The sequence below is a fragment of the Microtus oregoni genome, unplaced genomic scaffold (assembly GCF_018167655.1).
Source record: "Microtus oregoni isolate MIOR12 unplaced genomic scaffold, Mior012 000086F_ref0000336, whole genome shotgun sequence".
Classification (NCBI taxonomy): domain Eukaryota; kingdom Metazoa; phylum Chordata; class Mammalia; order Rodentia; family Cricetidae; genus Microtus; species Microtus oregoni.
In genome coordinates, this window is record NW_024544552.1 from 4,683,768 (window position 1) to 4,706,024 (window position 22,257).

At 46.3% G+C, this 22,257-nt stretch overlaps 1 protein-coding gene across 3 annotated transcripts in view; it reads left to right on the top strand.

Moving 5' to 3' along the window:
- LOC121442107 (carboxyl-terminal PDZ ligand of neuronal nitric oxide synthase protein-like) overlaps nt 1–22,257 on the top strand; it is a 289,142-nt gene that overhangs the window by 74,749 nt on the left and 192,136 nt on the right. The gene's annotated exons all lie outside the window — the stretch shown is intronic.

The following is a 22,257-nucleotide window of genomic DNA, read 5'->3' on the forward strand; positions in this document are numbered from 1 at the left end:
TGGCTGCACCCTTCCAGGCCCCAGAGTCCATATTCCGACACCACTGGGAGACTATTGTGACTTGTGCAATAGGGGCCAAAGGTTGGAATGGGTGTGATGTCTGAGCAGTGCCATCCTCCCTGTCTCTTGTCTGGAAGCTCTTCCATCCACCATGTGTGTGTGATGGTTGGCTAGGCAGTGAAGGAGAATGGTAAAAGGTTGAACAAACTTTAGTGAGTTTCTAGTAGTTGATCAGAACATTTTTAAAAGTAATTGATTGTGGCACAGAATAGAAGGTTTGCTTGGAATTTTAAGTGGATATGAAATTTCAACAAACCTTATTTGGTCAGCTGCTTGAGGCTTCAGAATGTGTCAACCTTTTTGGATGCTGTGCTCGCCCAACCCCCTGCCACTCTTTCCTGTATCTCCTGGGAGAGTTTGCTACACATGGCAACCCACTGCTTTCTGACTCTGCTCCCTGAATCAAGGGACACCAGAATGAGAGAACTGTGCAGTTTGGAGGTGGGCTTGGGATAGCTGAGGTGTATTGTGAGTGTGTTCTGACAGGAGCTGGTGTTAGCATGGCTGGGTTGACCATCTCCGGGTGCAGCCTGGTTTGGGTCATTGTTCTTTGGAATGATTTGTTCACCTACGAGGAAAAACACAATAGGTTAGTTTTCCTTTGAGCTGGTTCTTTACCCTGTCAACAGAAGCCTCAATGCAATGACATCAGTGCTGGGGGAGTGTAAACATGCTTGCCCTTGGCTTTCTGTGTGGCTCAATGATGCTCCCAGTCATTCGGCCTTTTCTTCTTTACCAAGGTGAATTTATTGATACTATTATTATATTGAAGACAACAGTGCTGTCTTCATGGATTTGGTAATTAGGAAACCTAAAGTACTTTGATGAGAGTAATCTGATGTTACTGAATGGTCACAGCATCAGAGGATGGTGTCATGAGAAGTCATGGGGGCCCAGAAATGGGCAAGTGGCCATTCTGTCACTTACCACTTGGTCTCATGGAAAAGTTGTAAGTTTTACTCCCTCTTTGACTGCAGATCTGCGGCACAGAGCCTCAGTCCTCCTTTGCCCCCCTATTGGATAGAAGCTGAAGCCCTGAGTTGTGTTCACTGCTGCTATGATCAAAAGATTGGGCCTGGAGCGGCCCGCACTCTGGGTGTTCACCAAAGTCCTCTTTTATTTATGTTTGACTGATAAGGGAGGGAATGGCTGTTGCTGATATTACCATCAGTGTGAAAGCAGTAGCTCCCCCAATAGTAACGGTTACTTCTGTGTGGGGTGAATTTTTAGATATTTTGATATTGAATATATTATTTATAGCTACTTTAGATGAGGTGAGAATGTTCTTAGTACATTTCGTGTATGAGGACAAGAGCTTGGGTGTAAGTGGACTTCCTTTCCTGGCTGCCAGTTCCAAATAACCTACACAGAGACTTAATACTAATTATAAATGCCCAGCCAATAGCTCAGGCTTGTTACTAGCCAACTCTTACAACTTAACCCATTTATATTAATCTACATTTTACCACTTGGCATTACCTTTCTTTCATCTTGTACATCCTTTTCCTCTTTGTGTTTTTCTAGTGACTCCTCTTTCTACACTCTTCTTCCCAGTGTCCTTAGTTTGGTTCTCCTGCCTCACCTTATCCTGTCCAGCTGTTGTCCAGTCAGCTTATTATTAAACCAATCACAGCGACATATATTCACACAGTATAAGGGAGTATTCCACACTTAAGGGTTCGTACTCAAGACTGTGCCGTGGCCCCTAGCTCCCCGCTGAGGGCTCTTTGGAATTCTGATTATGAGTCTTGACCCTAGTTGGGTGGAACCAAATAACTGCAACAGAAAGGGAGCCCATGGCAGAAGCACAACTTAGGATGGGCAGAGGCATAGGAAAACATTACCTGGAAGCAGGGGCAAGCCAGACATGGCGAGGCGCTAGCTGTTCATGGGATCTGCAGGCATCTGGGACTGGAATGTGGCAGTTTCCTTTTCTCCCATTACCTGCCAGCTCTGGCAGCCGCACGCCTCTTCCTCCAGCCCCCCCATGTGGGAGCTGTTTCCAGAGCTTAATGACAAGCTCATTTTATTAGGAGGAGAAATTAATTGGTTAGAAAGTTGTTTGGGCTGGCTGTCCAGTTGCTTGTGTGGACTGGCTGCCATTAGAAGTAAGAGCTGTGATTGTGTGTCTTCCACCCTAAGCCCCACAATTCACTGCTGGGTCCAGGCTGCTATTTTCTTCTTTCTCATTGCCTTTCAAAAGCTGTTTGGGCTGTAATTACAGCTGTCAAGAACTAGGGCATGGGATTTCTGTGTAAAGGACTACAGCTGACACTGTCCTTTTATGTTGAGTGGTGCCTGGCTGATGCTGGGTCGGACACGGCAGGCTTTGGTTGCTGGTACTCTGCTGGTCTTAGAAGTCCCAGGCCTCAGGGCTTGGCCAAAGAGCAGTAGGTAGTCCTGAGATGAGAGCAGCTATTGATAAGAATCAGAGCCTCACTGGTGAGATGCCTTGCCAAGGCCTTCATTTTATTTTATTTCATCTCATATTTTTGAGATAGGATCTCACTGTGTAGCTCAGTCTGACCTTGAATTTAAGATCTCCTTGCCTGTCTCTCGAGTGCTCAGGTACAGGTGTGGGCACCATGCCTATCATTGCTAAACTCTGTAGATCTCATCACCTGGTCTTCTCTGGAGAGCTGTGTTGTGAAGTGGCTGTGAGTCTGTTATGTTTCCCAGAGGATCCATTCAGGGAGTGAATGGGTCTGTCTGATGGTGTCCCTGGTCCTCTTAGGAGCTGAGGTCTTGTAGGTAGATGCATTCTTGCTTAGCTCCAACCTCATGCCCCAGTGTGGATGCAGTCAAATACATGCAGACTTCATCATTGACTGCCATGCTTCCTCTGCCCTCTGTTCATTTCTCATTTGGTTTTTCACCTTCTTCACATTATTTTACAATTTATGGTTTCGGTCATAGACATTCCCCCCCCCCTTTTAATATGCTTCTAAGAAATGGATGGTAAAAGTGCATAGCACTAAATTCTGCTCTTCAAAGGGTTTTCAAAGGCTCAGCAGTTAAGGCGGACAGTTTAGTAGTTAAATGTATTCTCACTGTTGCATCTAGGATCTCCAGTCTTTTTTTCCTTCTTGTGAAGCTGAGATGCTATAACCATTAAATACAATCCTTTCTCTCCCCAGCCCTAGGTGGCCATCTTTCTACCTTGTATTTCTGCAGTTTTGACTACTTTGAAGGTATCATGAGAAAGGAACCATGCAGTATTTGGCCCTTATGTTGGCATGATGTCTTTCTTCATGGTCCATCCATATGGTATAGGGTCAGGATTTCCTTCCGTCCCAAGGCCTCCTTGTATTTGTGTGGTTAGGCCACGTTTTTCTTAGGTATTCATCTACTAATGGGAATTTGCTTCTCTCTCGTCTATTGTGAAGAGTACCGAGTGTGCATGGGTGTGCAAATGCCTCTTTGAGAACCTACTTTGATTTTTTAGTCTATATACTCAGAAAAGGAATTTCTGAATATGACAAATTGAATATTTGACCTGGCATCTCATTATGGTATCTAGGCTGGTCTTGAACTTGTGGGTGTAAGTGATCCTCTTGCCTTAGCCTCCTGAGTAGCTGGGCCCATAGGCTTGCCACTGTGCCTGGCAGTAGCTCTGTTCTTGGAGGAACTTCCGCCATGCTTTCAATAATGGTTTCATTTGGCCTTCCCTCCTATGATGCACAGCAATATGTGTTCTGGACATTATTAGTAAATGGAAAAGAGGCTCAGAAGGTGTGTGTCCAGCAGGAAGATTACACCCAATTTGGGGGAGACAGGAAAGCCTTTGTGGGAGCGCACAGAGATGAGCCAGTAGTGATAAGTGCTGCTGACAGATGGCTCCTGAGACGAGGCTGTCACAGCTCCGAGAGGTCTGGTCCTGCAGGACGGGACCACATCCTGTCACAACTATCCTTTGAACTTCCAGTGTCTAACATGATGCCCAACTCTCCTGTGTCCTTTGTTCTCAAATGTCAACACCAGTCTCGACCACTTCACTGTAGTCTCCTTGGGAAGGGTACTCAGTATAGTTGAGAGGGCTCTCAACAAAGAGTAATGAGAGTTGGGCTGGAGTTTTCCCCTTGAGTTAATGTGTGACCTTGGCAAGGCCGCTGTCTGCTGTTAATCTCCGTTTTCTCGTTCATAAAAGACAGCAAGCTACTTCTCATCCTGTCTCTCTGGTGCTATTGTTGGATCTGGGATAGTGCGTGAAAAAAATGCTTTCTAAACCATAAAGGGCTATTTATATTCATGGCTATCATTTTGTAGACCTTTCCTCTGGGTTTCAAAGCATTTCATACATGCAGATAAATACCCTGAGGTTTTGAGCTCCTCATCCTGCTGCTTTTAACAGCCAGCCTTGTCGGCGCTAGCGTTCCTTCCTCAGGGAAGCCATCTTGAGTGGCTCATTCTGTTCTCTCAGGCTCCTGCCACATACCCGGTCACTGGTAGCGTAGGAATGACTGCACTCCTAGTGTCCAGCACATGATCCTGGCTCCCATTGGCCACTTTGACCACAGGTTAGGTGCATTCTGGTCCACACTGCAAATGGCTTCCAAAATGGTGCAACATGGAATTGATGTTTCCTACCTAATGTGCCTTGATTTCCTCTAGTGTGGTTGCATAGGTGGGATATGTTGTCAGTGGCTTAATAACCAGGAACTGGCCCTGTCCTCCACCTCTCCCTGCAGCGGCCACTTTTGTTAGCTTTCCCAGAACTTTTCTCAAGGAAAACCAAAGGATGGAAAACCATAAAAGACCATGGGTGCTTTCTTTGAAAGGCTTGAGTTAGATGTATTCTTGGTGCTCATGGGGGACTGGTAGCTTTGAGGACTGTGACTGGATCTATGGGTCCTGTCTACATGTCCCTTTCCCCATGACAGTGGATCTAGTGTGGCCTCTTTATCATCTTTCTCCCTGGTAGCTTGCCTCGGTCAGCACTGGTATGGGTCCTGTCTACATGTCCCTTTCCCCATGACAGTGGATCTAATGTGGCCTCTTTATCATCTTTCTCCCTGGTAGCTTGCCTTGGTCAGCACTGGGCTCCTTTGTCACTAAGTGCTCTCATTTTTGTTGCAAGTTCAGAGTCTAAGTACCACACTGTTGTGTTAGCTTGGCCCTTTCACTTCATAGGAGGACACAGTAACCAGTCATTCTATATACAACGGCTTAAAATAGCTCCAACTTCTCATCTTGTCATTTTGGGGGCTCGGAAGCCTGAAATGGGGAACTGCTAAGGCATTGATGGAGCCACTTTCCTACTGGAGGACCTGGAGAACAGCCTGCTTCATATTGTTCCAGCATCCTGGAAAGTGGATCCAACCTGTGGTCCCTTGAGCACATTCAGCTGAAGATATCTATGAAAGGGACCTAACATGCAGTTATAAACTTACAACACAGCGAGAGTTTTATTGTTGTTGTTCTAATTGCGTGGTTTTCAAATGTGACCTTTTCAGATGACAGCATGGTGTCACATGTCAAAAGGTTGGGTATGCCCAAAGGTTGCCCATGTCTTTAGCACGTACCTCCATTCTATCTTCACAGCCTGCAGTCCTGCCCCTGTGACCTCTTCTTCCCATCAGTACATCACCTCACATTCTGTAGTCTCACTTCTGTTTTTCCCCAAGAATCCCAGCTTATTCCTCTGCCAGGTTCATCTTCTCATCACACCCGCAAAGTCATTCTGTCTAGACTGTAGCACCTTTGTAGGCCTGGGGGTGTTAGTCTGTCTATCATCACAGTGAATTAGAGCATTGGGCTCTAGCCATTGGGAAGGTCCCACCCTCTTGTGAAAGTTTTCTAGTATGAAATGAGGCAGAATGAAATTCATATCCCATTTCTTCTGCTTGTGATCATAGGACTTTGGACAGACTCAACCCCTCATTCTTTGTTTAATTATCAATAAAATTTATATGATGTCTTTTCAGTAGATAGATTTAACCAGATATATGTGAATGCATACACAGTACAAAGAGACGTGCCTGACCCATGAACTTGTGTGCCCTAAATGACAGTACTAGGCGGAAGCTACACCTTAATAGTAGAAGGCTTGCCTGGTATGCACAAAGACGGTAGCCCTGCTCTGCAAAAACAAACCACCAGCAGCAGAATGCCTTGCCCTTTGCATACCTGCAATTTCAGTGCTTAAAAGGCACAGGCAGGGGAATCGCTAAGTATGAGGCTGGCCTGGTGGAGAGATGGCTCAGAGGTTAGGAGCATTGACTACTCTTCCAAAGGTTCTGAAGTTTTTGTTTGTTTGTTTGGTTTGTTTTTTTTTTTAAATTTATTTATTTATTAAGGATTTCTGCCTCCTCCCCGCAACCGCTTCCCATTTCCCTCCCCCTCCCCCATCAAGTCCCCCTCCCTCATCTGCTCGAAGAGCAATCAGGGTTCCCTGACCTGTGGGAAGCCCAAGGACCGCCCACCTCTATCCAGGTCTAGTAAATTGAGCATCCAAACTGCCTAGGCTCCCCCAAAGCCAGTACGTGCAGTAGGATCAAAAACCCACTGCTATTGTTCTTGAGTTCTCAGTATTCCTCATTGTCCGAGACAGAGACCCACATTGGAGCACCGGACAGAAATCTCAAGGTCCAAATCAGGAGCAGAAGGAGACGGAGCACGAGCAAGGAACTCAGGACCACGAGGGGTGCACCCACACACTGAGACAATGGGGATGTTCTATCGGGAACTCACCAAGGCCAGCTGGCCTAGGTCTGGTTTGGTTTTTTGAGATAGGGTTTCCCTGTAGCTTTGGAGTCTGTCCTGGAACTAGCGCTTGTAGACCAGTTTGGCCTCAAACTCATAGAGATTCTCCTGCCTCTGCCAACTAGTGCTGGGATTAAAGGCGTGCCTGTGCCACCACAGCCTGGCTTCTTCCAATGGTTCTGAGTAAAGTCCCCAGCAATCACATGGTGGCTCACAACCATCTGTAATGAGATCTGGTGCCTTCTTCTGGCCTGCAGGCATACTTGCAGGCAGAACACTGTATATACAATAATAAATAATAAATCTTTTTTCAAAAAAGAGCTCTTCATCTGTATGTAATGAATTTTCATAAGGTAAACAGATCTGTGGGCTCTTGGCACAGTAGGCAGTATATAGGACTGGCAGCAGCCCACGCCTGGCCATGGCCATTTGGGTTGCTTGCTAAGTGTTTGTTTTTGTTGCTTTTGCTATGCTTTTTGACTTGTTAGTGCCTGTGGGGTCCTGGTGGTGGACATTCTGAGTAACACTGCTGAGTCTGGAGTCTGCTTATTCTGGACTCCAGAGATCTCGGGTAAGGTATCCGCTGTGGATCCCTGCTGAGAGCAGTGATGCGATCTCAGTGCAAAGTTTTCTCTGACTTATTTGAATTTATTGGTTACATAATATAACTTGGGTTTAAATTATGAATCTATTAAGGCCTGTATGCATAAGTAGTTTATATCTAGACTATGTTTTACATATTTAAATGATATTATAATTTGTCAATACTTTTTTAGGTGATGACTTTACTGAGATATATTTCATATGCTATTATAATTTGTACATCACATACTAAACAATTTTAGCAGTGGGATCCACTATATATTCATATGCAGCGTTGTACAACTGTTATTATAGAACTTATTTTCCCCCCAAAGGAAACTCTGAACCGCTATTGAATTTTTGAAACTTTTGTAGCACCGGGGATCAAATTCAGGGCCTCCCTCATTCTGGACAAGTGCTCTACCAGAAAACCGTTGCTTCTAGCAACTCTGCACCTCTGATATCTCATCTCCCAATCTCCCCAAACTCCCAGCCCCACGGATCTACCAATTTACTTCCTACCTGAATGGATTTGCCTAGTTTGAACAGTTCCTACTGATGGTCTCAGAGACTATGTGGGCTTTTGTGTCTGGCCCCTTTCAGTGTTTGCAAAGTACCCCTGTGGGTTTTCATGCTTCGCCGTTTTATTTCTCTTTGTTACTGGCTAGTATTCCACATTATACTTTTGAAGTACTAGACACAAGTCTATCAAATACTGGGTGTTTGTCTTTCTGGGTCTCTTTGAAAGGGGCTTAGCTTTGTTTAAACTTAAGAAAACACTTCAGCAGCATGTTACAGCTGTCTTCCTTTCTACCAAAGGACACAAGTTGGCATCCCTAGGGATGCTGAGGCAGGCATTTTCATCAACAGAAGCACTGATGCACAGACAGCCAACCTTGATTTTTTTTTTCCCTTACTCGTTGGGAGGGAGATATTGACTTCCACTTCTGAGCCAACATTATTTTAGGCTTTGGAGTCTTAAGAAAGGAAGTTCCTACCTGGATGAAGCTTACATTCTGATGGCTGAGAAAGAACAGAAGGAGAGACTAGACATACAGAATCACATGGAAATTCTCTGCAGAATGAGATTAGGTAGTACCAGGAGGGAGACTGTGTGCCATTTCTGTATAGCTAGCTGGGGAAGACCTCTTGGTTATGTGAGTAGGTAGAGAGGGAATGAGCCATCTGGTTCTCTGCAGGAAGAACATTTCCCACAGAGGGAACAGTAAGTACTAAACGCTGGAGCAGAGGATAGGTTTCTAGGTTCAAGGAGCAGCCTGGGGGGAAGTATGAATGGCGGCGTAGAAACCTGAGCTGGAATGGGCGGTTATTTGTAGGAATTTTCCCTGCGAGTCACATCTCAAGAGAAGCTAATTCCCTAAGAGCCTACTGAGTACCTGGATTGCACATGAATAACACTTATCTTTCCTTAAATTTGAACCAGAATGAAAAAGTCACTTAATTCAGGTATGTTTCTAACATGAGGAATTCAGTAATTTATTTTCCATTTTTTGTTTGTTTTGTTTTGTGTTTTTAAGACAGGGTCTTACTGTGTAGCTCTGGCCATCCTAGAACTCACTCTGTAGATCTGGTTGACCTTGAACTCCCAGGGATTTGCCTGCCTCTGCCTCCTGAGTGCTGGGATTAAATGTGAGTCACTATACCAACACAGGAATGGTTTTTTAAAATAACTAGAGCAGAGATGATTTATTAGAGCCCAGAGTCGTCAAGACAAAACATACAGTTGCTTTTAAATAAGGCACTGGCTCTATTAAAGCCTTACATATTTAGCAAGCGGGGCTATCTCTGAGTTTCCGCAGGAATGCCTGAATGCATCCAGCTCAGTCTGCTTTCTTAGATAAGCCGCTTCATTTGGAACGGGAGGTTTTTCTTGACACAAGGTCTCACTTTGGTTCTGAACTTATAAGCTCACATGATCCTCCTGCTTCAGCCTGCTGAGTAGTTGATACTATTGGTGAACAACACCAAACCTGGCATTTGGGTATCCTTTTGGCAAAGTCTGTCTGCTGTAGAAAGAGTAAGTACCGAATGCCAGTTAGTGGCTGCTACACTAAGCAGCCTTTTGAGGGGTCCTTCGCTCAACTTTCTGGCTTTGGCAGCAGGTGACATGGTACATGCTTACTTTGGTGACCTCTTTGGCCTTAAATACACATTCATGTATAAAGGTATTTTTGTTTTAAATATATGTAAGTATACATATCAGTGGGTTTAAATACACCACAATACTCTGTGTCCTTTACCACTGTCAATATCCCGAGCCTTTCATTATCCTTGTTATAAACCCTGCTCATTAATCAGTAACCCCATCCCAGCCTGGAACTCTGGCCTGGGTCTCGTCTCTTCATTTATCTCTTCCAGGGACCTCCCACAAGTGAACTCTTATGCCAGAGTTGTCACCTGTTTCTGCTTAGTTCACTGGATGAGATGTTTCCAGGGCCCATCTACGTCATAACATGCATTAGCAATTCACTCCTGTGTTTAGCCAGAAAGTGTTTTCTCTTGTGACTTCTCTGAGCCAGACTCTGAGAGCCCGGGCTGGTCTCTGGTGATCCTTTGTACCTAGCATAGGACAGTGGTTTTGATATATGGCCAGAGTGTTCCTGGGATCATACACACCATAGGATAAAGATGCTGTGCTACCTGATGAGATAGCGTTGGTACCACAGTGAAGACTCAGCTTCTGAGAAGCACATTCTTTTGACCTGTGTGGAGAGGTCTCCATTTGTGGTTTCCTTCTTCTCCACAGTGGCTTAGGTGGTTTTTTTTTTTTTCCTACTGTGATTTTATCTTAGCTTCCAATAACCCTGCCAGGAGTGGGTATTGCTGCTTTGTTTTTTTGTTTGTTTTTAGAAAAGGGTCATAGGAGTGGAGTCACTGCTCCGTGTTCTTGTTCTTGTGGAGTCTAAGCAGACATGGGTCTAGATTTCACTGTGCCATGTTGCTCTATCTGACCCATAGGCAGAGAGCACTGCAGAAGTGTCAATCACCACCCCTCTGTGTGGGTGTGAGTGTAACCATCACCCACTTTATAGATGAGTAAACTGAGGCAGAGAATGGTTAAATAGCTTGCTCTAGCTCAGAGCTGGTAAGTTCATGGCAGAGGTTGAGCGTGGTGTTGCCGTGACTGGGAACCAAGACTGGCATCTGGCTCAGGGATCCTACAAGAGCAGGCTGACTCTCCTCATTCCCCAGTGTCTGGGCAGACAGTGTCATCTGTGTCCCTCATTGTGTCTGCCTTCCATCTGGGAACACTGCCAGGCAGTGCATAGCACTAGATGGAAATAAGGCCATTTTATTTGATTTTTATAAACTTCTTTTCAGAGCTTGAAATCCATATATTGTGTGGCACCACCTCCCCGCTTTGTGTTCCAAAGCCACCTTGAATTTAGTGTGTCACAACCCAGATTTATTATTTCTGCAGCAGTTTCTCCTCTTTGAACTTTCTCCCTTGAATTTTTACATATTCCAGCTTATGCCAGTGAAAGTCATCTTGCCCACCCAGAATGTAAGCTTCCAAGCTCAGGGTCGTCTTCACCTTCTTTCTCTATCTCTAGTCTTCCCACGAGCCAACCATGCCAAACTGCCTGCTAAACAAATACGTCTCAAATATGTAGATCTCTCTCCCCCTCTACAAGTAAAGGGGAGGCCTGTCCTTTTATTTATTTATTTATTTATTTATTTATTTATTTATTTTTGCACATATGTCTGCAGTGGTTGGGGTGTAGGAAGTGGTCAAGTGTGTGCCTTGCAGAGGTCCTCTGTATCAGTGTGCCTTACCATCGCTTCTCTGGCCCATCCTTTCCCTGCTGCCCAGCCTATCCTCTGAGGGTAGTCCTATTGGCGTTGTTCCATTAACAGCTACTTGTGATGCTTTGCCATCTCCTGATTGGACTCCGAGTTCTGAGCAAGGAGCATCAGCTTCTTCTGGTAGCTCAGGCCCTAGGAAAGGTGCGGAGCATCTTTATATTCCTGCTCCCTCCTCCTTCTCCTCCTTTCTGCCTGGGAAGCTTTTCCTGGGTAGCTGAAGCCTGTCTCCTCAGGACCCAGTTCAACTTCTGCCTTTCTCCATGAGCCCAGTTCTGGTATCCTTTTTTTTTTTTTTTTTTTTTTAAATCTACAAGTTTCTCTTGACCCCTCAAAGTAGCTTTCTTGTCTTTTATGTCCACACCACACTCTGTAAAGACTTGTGATCTTGCCCAGCTGTCTCCGATGTTGAAATAGTTTTTGAGAATGGTTGGTAGGAGTTCGGTGAGAGACCTCACAGAGGGGTTTGTGAATCATCGGGGTGTGTACCGCTAGGTGACGGCTGGGCACAGAGTGCCATAGGAGTTGGCAGCACAAGCCATTTGTTCAGGGCCCTGACTAGGAGGACGCCCCCGTCTGGTAGTGTTTCCCTGGCTCGTCTCTGTTGCCCCATCGAGTCTAGACTGACAGCCTGCCGAGCAGAGACTGCTGACCCACCCGGTGTACCTTGTGCATACCCAGCCCCTTGGTATTGAATCGGTGTCAACAATACTGAGTAGCTGCTGTTCCCGCAAGCTCTCTGGGCTCCATGAGAGCTACAGCCCTGGAGAGGCCTTTTAACCACTCGGTGGTTGGCGGTGGAATGACAAATGGCTTCTCCACATCCCTCTCAACCCCGTTGTCTACAGTGGTAGTTACCTTGCTAATGTGATGTTGGTGCCCTTAGCAGTGTGCCCTGCCCCTCCTCACCTGCTCACTCTCCTGATGAGACCTGGCACCTTCTTTGTTCTCCTTCATCTCATGCCCGCTGGCTAATTAAATAGGTGAGCTCTCACCTGCCTTTGGCCTCCCGAAAACAGCCATTGAGGGAGCTTGACCTTAGCTTCCCCCTGAGCTTCCTTGCTGAGCGCCAGGCCTGGATCACAGGGAGAGCTGGCAGGGGGCCAGGGAATTAGTGGTTTGGGTCTTGGCTTACCAAAGACGCTTGTCCTGATAGGTTACTGCGGGGTGACTGTGGGCTGAGGAAGAGCTAGTGTGTTGTACTTTTGTTTTGTTTACAAAGGCAAGCTGGACCCCCCAAGACCCCCACCAGGCCACTGTCCCTCCCCACCTGCCTTCCATTTCACATATTCCCCCACTGCCTCAGCCTCTCCCAGCAAGGGGGATTAGATCAGACACAGTCTGCTGGCATATATCTTTGTCAGTTGTCACCTTGTCTTCTTTTGCCTTGTTCTATCACTTGTGGAGCCAAGTGGGTCTTTGTTTATTCTGGCCCAAGAGGAACTGGGAGGGGAGGAAGTTGACTAGCGTGGGCATATATATGAGTTGAATTTTAGAAATATGAGCCTGAAAGTCACTTCACAGAAAAATCAGGAAACAGCAAGACTAGGGGGTGGATTTCTTTTGAACAAGTATGTATGTATGTGTGTGTATGTATGTGTGTATGTATGTAGGTATCATCTGTCTATCATCTATGCTTTTATGTCTGTCTGTCTGCCTCTTATCTGTTTCCATCTATCATCCTATGTATCTATGTATGTATATATGCACATGTGCATCTTTGTCTTCTGTATGTATGAATATCTCTCCATCTATCATTCTATGTATTTATGTATGTATGTAAATATGTGTTATGCATCTATCATCTCTGTCTGTCTGTATATGTGTATCTATTGATATCTGAATCAGAATCTCACTTTGTAGAGTAGGCTGGCCTAGCACTCTTAGCAACCTTCTTGCCTCATCCTCTTGTGTAGTAGAATTATAGGCCTGAACCCTGCATGATTCCTGGCATGGCTTTCTTTCTTCCAGGTGACCTGCTGAGCCATATCAGCATCCAAGTATCTAGTTAAAAAGCATCAGTACCACACACATCCCTGACAGCAGGTGTTACAGGAGAGGCGCTGCTCTGTGTGTTTTCCCACAGGAAATTCACCATACTTACAGAGTTGCTTTGGAAGAGAAGCAACCTGCCCAGCATTGCTCTATTGGTCACTGCCCAGATCTGGGACCTAGAACTTGGCTTCCTGACCGCTGTGCTGCCCCTCTAAGGCAGATAGAAGTAGCTGCTGGGTTGCCCCATGGGGAGCCTCTGCTACTTAGTCAGTGCGTGTTTCTTGCCAAGTGTGGGTGTGACCTCTCCCTAGGCCTGGTCCTGCATAGAATCAGAACTGGTCCACATTAGGCCTATCCTGCTGAAACGAGTCTCAGCCCTCCACACTTCTCGGGGCTGCTTGTTGAGCTGGCCTGCTTAGGTATGAACTTCCACAACAACCTGTTCCTCTTGGGTCACAGCCAAGCTTTGTGACATCAGCTGGTACAGCTGTGGAGACAGAGTCAGGCTAGAAATCCATGGGCCGGACCTTTTGCTGGGGCTCAGAAACTGGTGGGGGCCTGGATACACACCTTTTCTACCCTCTCCCTTCTCTTTCCTTCCTCCATTGAAAAACCGAAAGGAGGGGCTGGGGATATGACTTTGTGGGTAAAGACATTGCTGTGCAAGCTTGAGGGCCTGAGCTTGGATTTCTGGCTTCCGTGTGGTTGATATCTGTCACCCCTGTGCTGGGGAGGGGGCAGGGCAATGACAGGCGGATCTCTTGAGCTTTCTGGTCAGCCAGTCTATGAACAAGATTCCGATTTAGTGAAGAAACTCTGTCCCACAAATAGGGTGGGGAGCTGGGGGTATAGTTCACTTCGTAGAGTTCTTACATCTCAGGCATGAGGCTCCAGGTTTGATTCCCAATACTGGATAAACTAGGCATTGTGTCATATAGCTATAATCCTAGCACTTGGGAAGTCAAAACTGGGAGGGTCAGCTGCGGAAAGATACCCTTGGCTACATAGTGAGTTCAAGGCCTGCTTGGGTTACAGGAGACCCTCTCTGAAACAAAACATAGCAAATAAAAAAAAAACCCACTAAACCAACACTAAACAGATAAGGTGGAGGATGACAGAAGACAACGACCACTTTTGGCCTGTATGTATGTACACTGTGAGCATGGTCCCTCAAATGCACACACACAGACACATGCTCATGAGTATTCCTTCCTCAAAACAAAACGAGCTAGGCATGGTGGTTCATGCCTGCTATTCCACCACTGAGGAGGTGGAGGCAGAATGGTCAGGAGTTTAAGACAAGCCTGTGCTACACTGTAAAAGCCTGTCCCAACAAGAAAGACAAAAACGAAGACGAGGTCCCGGTGAAGATGATACATCGAGGAGCCGAGGAGTCTTCAAAACTCCACTTCTTCTCTGTGGTGGACTAAGTTGTTATTCGCTGCCAAGCGGGAGGTTTTAGGGGCTGAGGCAGCAAAAGGCTGAAGATACATCAGGCTTGGTTCAGGCCTTCTCTGGAATAGGTTAGCCCGGGTTAGTGTGACGATTATAGCAAAGATTTCTCACCTGATTTGGGAACTCGGCTGGGGCAGTGTTCTCAGTGGACTTGGAGGTGAAAGTAAAAGATGGACCCTCCTGGCTGGGGTTTATAAGAGTGCTGGAATTCTCGCTGCCTAGAGGAAAACCAGAGGTGGCTTTCCCACTTAGGCCCTCTTGTCTGGGCTTTAGGACAGCATCACCCTTCCCTTGCCAAGTGACCTTCCCTGGTCCAACTGCCCCCTTAGCACCTGCCCTGCTCAGTTGGATCCCAGCCTCCCTCGGTTTTCTCATTTACAGCAATCCTTTCTTCAAACTTGATTAGATGTCTCTGTTGGCTCACACATCTGGTCTTCATTTAGGAGGATGACACTTAATTTAAGTAAGAGTTTGGCTGCTTCTAAACAAAACAACCGAATCCCGCTGAGAGGCTGATGGGGATTCAGTAGCTAGATTGTTTATTGAAAGAGATCGTATTGATTTATGATTTTCACTTAAGAAATCTGTCCCAGATTCTCTGCATTTAATTGAATGGCTGGGCACCCTGAGAGCTCCATAGAGGGTCTACCTCCCAATTGCAGTGAGAGGACCCCTTCACATTGTATAAGACGGACCTCTGTGCCTGGCGCACGCACATCTACCTGTCCCCAAAGAGAGCAGTCATGCAGTGGAAAGCTGGGAGCTCATCTCATCCACAGAGGACACCACTTTGGGTCACCCACTAAAGCCTTAGTTCTGTCATGTCTCATCTCAAAATCCTTCAGGGGTTCCTCATAGTTTTGCCATAAGGAGCTCATTGATCTGGTGTTACCGTGCCTGTTCAAAGTCGTTTTTCATTATGTTCGCATGGGTACCCAGATCTCTGGCCAGAATGAATTCCTACTAACCCTCCAGGATGACCTGTTTGCTTTGACCTTCTTTGACCTTTGTGGTTTTACTTTTCTCTGGAATTCTCTCTCTCTTTGTTCCTGCTGGTATGTTTTCTTCAAAGCCCGTCTTAACACTAAAAACCTTCACGCTTGAGTCTTTCAATTTCTCATCTATAGTTACCTGGTAGATTATTACTGTCTTAGGGTTTCTATTGCTGCGAAGAGACACCATGACCATGGCAACTCTTATAGAGGAAAGCATTTTGCTGGGCTGCCTTAAATTTTGAGAGCTTTGTCCATTACCATCATGGCCATGTGCAGGCAGACGTGGTACTGGAGAAGGAGCTGGGAGTGGAGAAGAAGCTACACCTTGATCTGGAGGCGATAGTAAGTAAACTGTCTCACTAGGCGTGGCTTGAGCATACATGAGACCTCAAAACCTGCTTCCAGACTTCCTACAAGACCACACCTACTCTAACAAGGCTGCACCTCCTAAATAGTGCCACTCCCTTTGGCACTATTTTTTCAAACCACCACAGCTACCCTCTCTGTACTGCAGATATTTCAATCTGCTTTGTATTATGGTTTTAACTTTTAAGATAGGGTCTTATTCCGCTTTGGCTGGCCCATGAACTTGCATTGTAGACCAGGATGACCTTGAACTTCTGATTCTCTTGCTTAGATTGGTGGATTATAGGTATGTGTCACTATGCCTTGTTTGTATGGCACTGAAGATTGAATGCATGACTTCAGGCATGCTAGACAAGCATGCTGTCCACAGAGCTCCATTCCCAGCCCTGATTGTTGTTTATTCTTACTGAGGTATCTGACAGTGGTGATCCTGTGTTCATGTGTGTTCCTAACACAGGGCTCAGGAAGCAGTGATTAAGATTTCCCTAGTGTTCTGTTCTCAAGACTCCATGGGTGCTCACGATGCTCGTCTTTATAAAAGCTCCTATGGGAGGCGCTCTGCTCAGTGCTGTTTGACTGATAAGGTAGCGAGAACAGACTGAATAGCTTGCTGAAGGCCACAGGATGTGTACGTGTGCGTGTGCGTGTGTGCGTGTGCGTGTGTGTGTGTGTTAAAGTGGCAGAGCTGGGGGCTCCTCCAGAACTCCATGGCCTTTGACTCCAGTCTCTTGATCTCTGTGCTGTGTAATATCCTTCATCATAGGTACTTGTCCTGCACATGCGCATAAATAAAAGTTGTACTGATGATGGGATATGAAGAGGAGCAGGAATAGAAGCAAGAAAAGGGGAGGGGAGAAGGAAAAGGACAGTGATCAGGTAGGAGCATCATGGGACAGAAGAGGCAGGCTGCTCAGAGGGTAGAACTAATTCTCCAGGGAAGGTGTGGATTTAACCAAGCGTTTGGAATAAGGTGCAGTATGTCTGAGGTATTGAGACGATAAGCCCTCCTGGTGCTGGCGGGGACACAGCAATTGTGAGTTTCTGTACCTGGCTCTTGTCCCACTTAGTATGGTCACTCCAGATATTCTAAATGAGATGTTTTTATCAAAAGGGCAAGAGTGGGGAGATGCAGGGCCCAAACCCGTCAAATCTCTTTCTGTCGAGGAGGAGGTTGGGGGACTGTGGCTTGCTGGGGACCCCTGCGTAGGGCAGCAGGACTGGCTGTTCGTAATCTTACAGCTCTGAGTAGCCTCTGTGCTTCATCTCTCATGCCTCTACAGATTTCGGGACACTGGTCCATTCAGTGTCACCATAGTGCTGTCTTTGTCATGTAATTGGAACCACAGAGGGTGTAGCTTTTTAAGAGCCGCCTCTTTTGTTTAGCAAGATGTACTTGAGGTGCATGTCTCTTTTGTGGTATGATAGCTCATTGGTTTGGTTACCATATAATATTCCAGATGTACCCACAGTTTATATAGTCACCCACTGAAAGGCCTTGTGGTTGCTTCTCGAATTTGATGGTTATGAACACAATTGATAAAGACACTCCTAGGCAGGTTTTTATGTAGATTCAAGTTTTCAAATCAATTAGATAAACACATAGAGGGACTTTTCCTCGTTTAATGTCTTCTTTCCCCTAATTCTATCAGGGCAATACCAGCACACTCTGAAAACTGGCGATTTTGCTATTGACCTGCCTCTATACTGACCTATTGACTGATTTTTCTTTTCCAGTTGTAAGTGGCAAGCGTCCTCATGTCAGAGAACTTTAAACCATTATTTAAAAGTTAATTTATATTTCCATCCATTTGCATGCAAAATTCGAGAAGTCGTTGTTTTTTACCGCAGCATAGTACTCTAATGTGTAGATATTCCACACTTTCTTCATCCATTCTTCCATTGAAGGACATCTAGGTTGTTTCCAGAATCTGGCTATTACAAATAATACTGCTATGAACATAGTTGAACAAATGCTTTTGTCATATGATCGGGCATCTCTTGGGTATATTCCCAAGAGTGGTATGGCTGGGTCCAGGGGTAGGTTGATCCCGAATTTCCTGAGAAACTGAAACACTGATTTCCAAAGTGGTTGCACAAGATTGCATTCCCACCAGCAATGGATGAGTGTACCCCTTCCTCCACAGCTTCTCCAGAGACAGGTGTAAGATGATATCTCAAAGTTGTTTTGATTTGCATTTCCCTGATTGCTAAGGAGGTTGAGCATGACCTTACGTGTCTTTTAGCCATTTGAACTTCTTCTGTTGAGAATTCTCTGTTCAGTTCAGTGCCTCATTTTTTAATTGGGTTAATTAGCATTTTAAAGTCTAGTTTCTTGAGTTCTTTATATATTTTGGAGATCAGACCTTTGTCTGTTGCGGGGTTGGTAAAGATCTTCTCCCAGTCAGTAGGTTGCCTTTTTGTCTTAGTGACAGTGTCCTGAGTGAGGTAACCCAGACCCAAAAAGATGAACATGGGATGTACTCACTCATAATTGGTTTCTAGCCATAAATAAGGGTCACGGAGTCGACAATTGGTGAACCTAAAGAAGCTAAATAAGAAGGTGAACCCAAGGAAAAACATATAGTTATCCTCTTGCCTATGGGAAGTAGACAAAATTGCCGGGGAGAAAAGTGGGATCTTGGGGGTGGGGTGGGTTGGGGGTAAGGGGAGATGGGGAGAGAAAAGTGAGAAGGGGAGGATGGGGGGAACTTGGGGAAACAGGATGATTGGGATAAAGGAAGGCTGGATAAGGGAGCACGGAAGCACAATTCTTAGTTAAGGGAGCCACCTTAGGGCTGGCAAGAGACTTGAACCTAGAGTGGCTCCCAGGAGCCCAAGGCGATGTCCCCAGTTAGTTCCTTGGGCAGATGAGGATAGGGTACCTGAAATGACCCTATCCTATAGCAATCCTGACGAATATCTTGCATATCACCATAGAACCTTCATCTGGTGATGGATGGAGATAGAGACAGAGACCCACACTGGAGCACTGGACTGAGCTCCCAAGGTCCCAATGAGGAGCGGAAGGAGGGAGAAGATGAGCAAGGAAGTCAGGACCACGAGGGGTGCACCCACCCACTGAGACAGTGGGGCTGATCTATTGGGAGCTCACCAAGGCCAGCTGGACTATGACTGAAAAAGCATGGGATAAAACCGGACTCTCTGAACATGGCGAACAATGAGGGATGTTGAGAAGCCAAGGACAATGGCATGGAGTTTTGATCTTACTTCATGTTCTGGCTTTGTGGGAGCCTAGCCAGTTTGGATGTTCACCTTCCTAGACATGGACGGAGGGGGAGGACCTTGAACTTTCCACAGGGCAGGGAACTCTGACTGCTCGTTGGACTGGAGAGGAAGGGGGAGAGGAGTTTGGGGGAGGGGGAGAAGGGTGGGAGGAGGGGGAGGGAAATGGGAGCCTGGGAGGAGGGGGAAACTTTTTTTTTCCTTTTTCTAAATAAATAAATAAATAAATAAATAAATAAATAAATAGGATACTAGGACCCTAAAAAAAAAAGTTAATTTATTTGTGTGTGGCTGTGTGTGGGCACGCATGTTCCACATAGCTCGTGTGGAGCTCAGAGAACAGCTTGTAGGAGATAATTCCTCGAGTCCACCATGGGGGTCCCTGGGGTTAAACTCGGGCTGTCAGTCATGGCTGCCAGCACCTTGACCAGCAGCCATTCTGCCGGCCTAGAGAATGTTCTCTTTTAAATCCAGGAAGTGATGTGGAGGAGAAGGGTAATTCTGGGTTTGGAGCTCAGGACCATTCTAGTGTTGAGCAGTTCAGTCCCGCGAGCCATATTCCCCTTTGCTTTGGTCCAAAGGGCCAGTAACCCTGGGGTGGTTGTGTCAAGAGTGACTCACCATGCGTGACTCAGGAGAGGAACTGGCCCACATATGACCCTTTCCGGTCCAGGGGCAGGCTGTGGTAGCAGGCCTTCCAGGTAGGTTGGAAGGGAGTCTGCCGTTTGAGTGGTTGGCAGTTCACCCTCCGCTCTGCCTTTTCTCACAGTTCTACTTCCCGGCAGGTCGCTGCCCTGTCGATCCAGATGCTGGCATCCAGAGTTTGCCCACTCTTTTGTTTATTTTGGCGCGCTCATGGGGCTTTTTATTTATACACATTTTAATTGCATAAAGATGGAAAGTTTTCTACTTTATAAAGATTAATAAACCAGTGTTTGAGAACAAGTTTTGAAACACTGCATGGAAAGCACAGAGGAAAACCATGTTCCACTCCCACATTCCATCTCTGCAGCTGCTGCCATCACGTACTCAAGGGACACAGCGGTGACAATCGATGGCCCTACAGTGACACATTGTTATCACCCAAAGTCCATGTGTCATGTCAGGCTCACGCTTGCTGTCGTGCTTGCTTTGGACAAACAGACGGTGGTGAATGTTCAGGGCCGGAGGTCTGGGTGGAGGACGTTCACCGCCCTGCTAACCCTCTCTGCTCTGCCTGCTCCCCCCCCCCCCCCCGGCAACTACTGATCTTTTTCACTGCCTCCATAATCTTTGACATTTCCAGAAAGTCATGCCTCTGGAATCATACAGAATATAGTCTTTCAGACTGGCTTCTTTCTGGAGGAGGCATGTTTAAAGTTGCTCCGGTGTTTCTTCAAAGCATTCTAACTCACGCCTCTTGAGCTGTGATTACTACTTCATTGTTTGACACACCACAGTTTACTTATCCATTCACCGCCCGAAGCACATGTTGGCTGCTTCCAAGGTTTGGCAATTATGAGAAAAGCTACTGCAAACATCTGTATGCGGGTTATTGTGCAGGCAAACATTTTAATTTCGTTTGGATAAACAGTAAGGCTATGGTCTTGGGGGAAGAATGTGCTTAGTTTTACATTGTTCGTATTTTAGGGGTGATGAAACCATGGCACAAAGAAGGCGAGTAATTTGACCTGCGTCTTGGTGTGTTAGCCTTTTTCTGCTGTTGTTGCTGCCAGGAACATAGTCCTATACTCCAGATAAATGATGAAGGAGGTTTTGGAGGTCAGAGTTGGAGGGGCTGCATATGGCTCTCTGTGGCAGAGTCCTGAGGTAGTACAGGGCTTCACATGGCAATAAATGCTCTCTCTCTCTCTCTCTCTCTCTCTCTCTCTCTCTCTCTCTCTTGTGTGTGTGTGTGTGCATGCATGCACATGCATGCGCATGGATATAGATTGATAGATATATACAAATCTGTGTGTATAGATGCAGTTGCAGGGACTCCACCCTGAGGGCCTTATCCAATCCCAGTGATCTCCTAAGGGCCCCACCTTAGCTCCACCTCTCAATACCAGAGTCAGATGAAGTTTCATCTCTTAAATCTGCACAGTGGGAACTAAGTTTCAACACATGAAGTGTTGAGTGAAACTCAAAATCTATCTAAGCCATAGAACATGGCTCTTGGGGATCAAGATGGTCTCCAAACACATTTCCCACAGTCTGTGTCTCGCTCACTATGCTGGGCTGGAAATATGATAAATTCAGTAGCCATTGCTATGGAAAATGCAGAAAGGAGAACAGTTCCTAGCTGTTTCCCTTCAGATGTTCCCAGTCTGGTGAAAAGACCCTGGAAACCAGTCACTGTCATGGAGGGCAGAGGGAGCGAGGAGCTAATCACACAGGGAGTGAGTGGAAGAACAATCACATAGAGCCTCCTGGGGAGATCAAGGCAGACTTCGCAGAGGCTGTGGTCCTCCAGCTAAGGACAGGTGACAAAGAGGAGAGTCCAGACAGAGGGCAGCACATCCTGGGCCTTCAGAATAGAGCACAGGGAGACTGGGCAAGGAGGCACTTGGCGTTTAACCTCTTAGATAATGAGGTCACAGAGGTACTGACGTGTGTGCTGAAAGTTGAGCTTATCCTGCTGATGGTAGGGGCTCCTGAGATGTTTCTGTCAGAAGAAACATGGTGAGAGCTGTAGGCTCTTGGACACTGTCAAGGACAGAGGAGGAAAGAAAGACTGTCAAGGCCCAAATAAGAGCCCCGGAGTAGGATGGGGATGATGAGGTGAGGGGAGAGGACTAGGCTAGGAAGGTCTTCTGTGTGTGGATGTCTGAAGTATCCTGTGTTTTGAAAGGAGAGGACCAGGCTAGGAAGGTCTTCTGTGTGTGGATGTCTGAAGTATCCTGTGTTTTGGAAAGCAGGAGTGGCCCCAACAGCAGCACAGTCAACTCCTGAGACAGTCACTGTAGAAGTAGCCAGTGACCCCACTGCATAAAGTTCCCAGTTGTATGATATAAAACTCCATTTTAGCAGACCGGAATTGCTATTGCTCCTG